Source organism: Gopherus flavomarginatus, chromosome 18, assembly GCF_025201925.1.
Source record: "Gopherus flavomarginatus isolate rGopFla2 chromosome 18, rGopFla2.mat.asm, whole genome shotgun sequence".
Taxonomy (NCBI): Eukaryota; Metazoa; Chordata; order Testudines; family Testudinidae; genus Gopherus; species Gopherus flavomarginatus.
The window spans coordinates 10,827,838-10,833,305 of NC_066634.1; the positions used below are offsets into that span (position 1 = coordinate 10,827,838).

Consider the following 5,468-nt stretch of genomic DNA (forward strand, 5'->3'; position numbering starts at 1 on the left):
TAGGCAGCGCCCTAATCCCGCAGGAAGGGCTGATACCCAGACCCCTGGCAGAGCTGGGGAGGGAAGCAAGCGCCCCGCCCCACAGATAGGGCCCCTCCCCAGTGGTCTCGCAGAGCTAGGGAGAGTAAGCAGTGCCCTAATCCCGCAGGAAGGGCCGCTCCCCAGTTGTCTCGCAGAGCTAGGGAGTCAAGGTAGCGCCCTAATCCCGCAGGAAGAGCCGATCCCCAGTGGTCTCGCAGAACTAGAGAGAAGACGCAGTGCCCTAATCCCGCAGGAAGGTCAGCTCCCCAGTGGTCTCGCGGAGCTAGGGAGAAGAGGCAGCGTCCTAATCCCGCAGGAAGGGTTGCTCCCCAGTGGTCTCGCAGAGCTAGGGAGAGAAGGCAGTGCCCTAATCCCGCAGGAAGGACCGCTCCCCAGTGTTCTCGCAGAGCTAGGGAGTGAAGGTAGCGCCCTAATCCCGCAGGAAAGACGGCTCCCCAGCGGTCTCGCAGAGCTAGGGAGAGGAGGCAGCACCCTAATCCCACAGCAAGGGCCGCTCCCCAGTGGTCTCGCAGAGCTAGGGAGAGAAGGCAGCGCCCTAATCCCGCAGGAAGGGCTGCTCCCCAGTGGTCTGGCAGAGCTAGTTAGAGAAAGAAGCGCCCTAATCCCGCAGGAACGGCCTCTCCCCATTGGTCTCGCAGAGCTAGAGTGAGAAAGTAGCTTCCTAATACCGCAGGAATGGCTACTACCCAGGCCCCTGGCAGAGCTGGGGAGGGAAGCAAGAGCCCCGCCCCACAGACAGGGCCCCTCCCCAGTGGTCTCGCAGAGCTAGAAATAGAAGGCAGCGCCCTAATCCCGCTGGAAGGGCCGCTCCCAAGTGTTCTCGCAGAGCTAGGGAGAGTAAGCAGTGCCCTAATCCCGCAGGAAGCAGCGCTCCCCAGTGGTCTCGCAGACCTAGGCAGAGAAGGCAGGGCCCTAATCCCGCAGGAAGGGCTGCTCCCCAGTGGTCTCGCAGAGCTAGGGAGAGAAGGCAGTGCCATAATCCCGCAGGAAGGGCCGCTCCCCAGTTGTTTCGAAGAGCTAGGGAGTGAAGGTAGCGCCCTAATCCCGCAGGAAAGCCGTTCCCCAGTGGTCTCGCAGAACTAGGGAGAGAAGACAGCGCCTAATCCCGCAGGAAGGGCTGCTCCCCATGCCCCTGGCAGAGCTGGGGAGGGAAGCCAGCACCCCGCCCCAGCAGGAAGGGCCGCTTCCCAATGGTCTTGCAGAGCTAGGGAGAGTAGGCAGCGTCCTAATCCCGTAGGTAGGGCTGCTCCCCATGCCCCTGGCAGAGCTGGGGAGGGAAGCCAGCGCTTCGCCCCAGCAGGAAGGGTCGCTCCCCAGTGGTCTCGCAGAGCTAGGAAGAGAAGGCAGTGCCCTAATCCCGCAGGAAAGGCCGCTCCCCAGTGGTCTCGCAGAGCTAGGGAGAAATGGGAGCGTCCTAATCCCGCAGGAAGTGGTGCTCCCCAGTGGTCTCGCAGAGCTAGGGAGAGAAGGCAGCGCCCTAATCCCGCAGGAAGGGCCGCTCCCCAGTGTTCTCGCAGAGCTAGGGAGAGAAGGCAGCGCTCTAATCCCGCAGGAAGTGCTGCTCCGCAGGCCCCTGGCAGAGCTGGGGAGGGAACCGAGTGCCCCGCCGCCACAGTAACGGCCGCTCCCCACTCCCGTCGCAGAGCTAGGAAGGAACCTAGCACACCACGCGCCCAGGAGCGGCCGCTCTCCAGTCCCCTCGCAGAGCCGGGGAAACAATCAGGCACCCTGCCCCTGCTAATACTGCTGCTGCCCAGTCCTCTGGCAGAGCTAGGGAGGGATGGCAGCGCCTTTCTCCCGCAGGAACAGCCGCTTTACATTCCCCTTGCAGGCCTGGAGAGGGAAGGTTGCGCCCCTCCCCCGCAGGTCTTCACACTGGCCAAGGCCACGGCCAGGAGCGCAGCGCAGAAGCTGCTCCTGCCCTGCAGCCTGCGGGCAGGGCATTGGGGTGGGGGCAGCATGGAGCAGGCAGGGCCCAGGTGGGCGGGGGCCGGAGACACAAGTGGGGCAGACACGCTCCTGCCAGGAGCTGCCTGGTTCACCCCTTGCCCAGGAGCTGCAGGAGTTGCCCGGATCATGGCTCGGCTGCAGAGCTTGGAGCCCAGGCTGGGCCCAGGAGTGAGAGGATGGGGGAGCTGGGGGTGTAGCAGAGGTTGGAGCCAAGAATTGGTTGGAGATGGGGTTGTGCCACTTCCGCTTGGCGGCAGGAGGGCTCTCTGACTTTTTTTTTTTGATCCGCCCCCCACATCCCAATATTTCATCTTTGACATCTGGTCACCCTAGCCTGATATGAAGGAGGATGTCTGGACCAAGAGGCCAGGGACTGGCCTTTGCTAGAGAAACCACTGTCAAGTTTTAGCCAATTAGGACAAGTCAGCAAATAAGAACAACCTCAGGTATCAGTAACTGCTACAGGTTGCAAATTCCTACATGCAGCAGTTTCTGGCACTACATCTGCACAGTTCTGCTCCCCGACTCTTCTCGGGCTCCTGCTCTCTCCTTACCTCTGCCCCACTCTCGCCCAGGCAGTTCCAGCTCACATGGAGGATGGGACCCCCTGGCCTGGTGACTCTCTTATTACACTGTCTGGCCTGTCAGTGCAGCTAACTTGGAGCTTTGGCCTCTCCCCATTGTCCCTGGGGACTGTCAGTCTCAGGGTCCTGGTTTCCCATTGATCCTTCCCCCTTCTATTGGTGCTGGGAACTAGCCAACCAACCCCCCCCCACACACACACACACTAAGTTTTAGTAAAGGGCCAAGAGCCCCCTTACACAAGCCAAACCCATGAGGGTCACCGATGTGCAGAGAAGGCAGCACAAGCTGCTCCCATGGTGTAATGGGCAGCACTCAGGACTCTGAATCCTGTAATCTGAGTTCAAATCTCAGTGGGACCTTGTGTTGGCTTGTGGTCATAGGCGGCAGGTTATATACATTTGTGGTGCTCGTGCTCCAGGAACATTCAGGGCTTCGGGCCCTGCTCCAATAATATTTGGAGTTGGGTCTCTTCCCCTGGCCCCTGCATGGCACCCCTCCCCTCTGCTGTGGTGCATCCCTGACTGACAAAAAGCAGCATGTGCCTGTCCCCTGCCTGCTCCTGCTGCTGGAGTAGAGGGATTCTGGACAGAACTGCTGCCCCAGAGTCCTAGTGCAGGCTGCCCTCAGCTTCTCCAACACCCCCAACTCTGAGCTCCCTCTGAACCCTGATACTCTGCCCCAGTCCTGAGCCCCCTCCTGCATCATGAATCCCTCATCCTCAGCCCTACGCTCCCTTCCAGAGGGTGCACCCCTTCCCACACACTCCTTCCCACCCCCAGAGCCTGCGACTCTCACCCCTTTCTACAACCCTGCCGGAGCCTACACCCAGCACCCAAACTCCATCCTAAAGCCTGAATCCTGCACCCTAATCCCCCCAAACCCCCTCCCAGAGCCTTAGGCAGGTGGAGGTGGAGTTTGGGGGCGGGTTCTGGGCACCACCAAAATTTCTACAAACTTGCCACCCACCCATGCTTGTGGTAATGCCCCAGAGCTCAACTCCCCTGTCTCCAGCTGTGTAAGAGTGAATCTTTCCCCTCCTGCTGGGTGACTCACACCTCCGAGAGCCAGGTCTTTGGCAGGGATGGCCACAATGGGATAGGGCTCTAGAACTTGCTACCCTGATAGTTGGGATTCTTGGTGCTGCACCTGATGTTCACAAGCTTGGCCCTTGTGCTTCCTACCACACGTTTCCTCTGGCCCACATGGCGCTTGAAGAAAGGAGTGCCAGCGCTGGGATTAATAGTCAGGCCTTGGCAGGAGGGAGGAAGAGTCCCAGGCTGGAGCCCCACACACCTTCCCTCCTCCGGGCACCTAGAGCAGAGGCAGCCCAGCTCTGTCCGCTGGATACCTCAGCAGAGTAGGTGAGTTCATGTAAATACAGTCTGGTCCCAAAGCTTCCCCACAACCCTGGTCATCAGTAGTTGCCAGGGGAGAGCTCATTCACACCTCGCTTACAAATCATCATTTGAAATTCTAAGGTTGGCCAACACTGCCGAAGCCAATGCACCAACATTGTCAGCAAACACAACAGCTGGGTGAGGAAACCCGGCTTTGTCCAGACTTTCCAAACCTATTTGACGTTCTCAGGTACAAGTAGTTTTCATACGTTGTATCTGCTTTTAAAGTGTGTGTGTTAACGTTTCAATTTCCATTCAAATTTGCAACCAATGACAACATTGGCAGCGCTGCATGTAACTACCTGACCACTGAAGGAGGGGGTGTTGGGGAAAATCGGGGAAGGGGGTGCACAACCCCCTGGCTGGGGGGCGTATAGGGAATGCCCAGTTTCACTGAATTGAGTCTCCTACTGCAGCACCTCAGTAGGTTACATCAGAGAGGAGCTGCAGTGTCTAGGCAGTGGGATGCCTGTGCCTTTAAGAGCTCAGCCCTGGGAAGTCCATGCTGAGAGGTGCTGCCTGTGAGAGGGGAAATAAAAAAGCCCTCTGCTCCCCTCACCCATGTTTGCAAATACTGGAGTCTCAGCCCACCGGGATAACTGTTCCCCCTCGGCCCCTGCCTGTGCCGGGGTTTAACCCTCTGGCAGCGCCTCCCTCCGGGCTTAACTCTGGCTCCTTCCCACCTCCCTGACTTTGCCTTCAGTCCCTCTCCTAACTCTGCCTCCAGCTGCTTGACCCCCGACCAGTCAATTTCCACCCCCTGCTCAGACCCTGGCCACCTACTCCTCTGATTTGCCCTCCTTTGCCCCTTTTTAATCCCTGTAAAAAGTAGTCGATGCTGTGTCCCATTCTCTGGAGGGAGGCCTGGGCGCCTGGCCCCTGCCTGCGCAGTGCTCAAAGTGCCCCATGATCTTGTGGATGTTTGCTGAGTGCTGCAGGGTCACCCGAACGGGGAGAGAGACGCAGTTAGGAGGTGATGCAGCCAAGGGTGCCTCACCCAACACTGAGATGCAGCCACCTCTGGGGTGATTTACACAAGTCAGCAAATGAATATGGAACAGGAAACACATTGAAAGGATCGAGGCAGCTGCAGGAGGTGGAGAAACCCAGAAAAAGCAGTAGCCCTGGATCCCAGCCCTGTCCCTCCCCCACTCTACCCCCTAATCTCCACTCCCGTCTCACATTTGAGGGGAGAACCCAGGAGTCCTGGTCCCCAGCCTTGCCCACCCCCATATTTTGATATGGCTCCATCCAACAGCTGCCTCCACAATTGCAGGGCAGTGCCATGGGGCACACCGGGGCCTGCCTGTTTGCACAGGATGGGCAATGCCAGTGCTCCAGGATGGGGAGAGATGATGCTAAGGGAGAAGAAGCAGCAGACAGCTCCCATGACAGAGAAAGAAATGCTAGGGGATGCCGTGCTGCAAGGAGTGAATGGGGTTGGCAGGGAATGGGAGGATCTTCCCTCACAGCAGGTGCATCTGTATCCCTCCC

General features: G+C 58.9%; 1 non-coding gene across 1 annotated transcript; it reads left to right on the forward strand.

Annotated features, from left to right (window-relative positions):
* The first annotated feature begins 2,864 nt into the window (after positions 1–2,864).
* On the forward strand, positions 2,865–2,936 carry TRNAQ-CUG (transfer RNA glutamine (anticodon CUG)). Its single transcript has one exon. It is a non-coding gene; the product is annotated as a tRNA-Gln (tRNA).
* Positions 2,937–5,468: the final 2,532 nt, after the last annotated feature.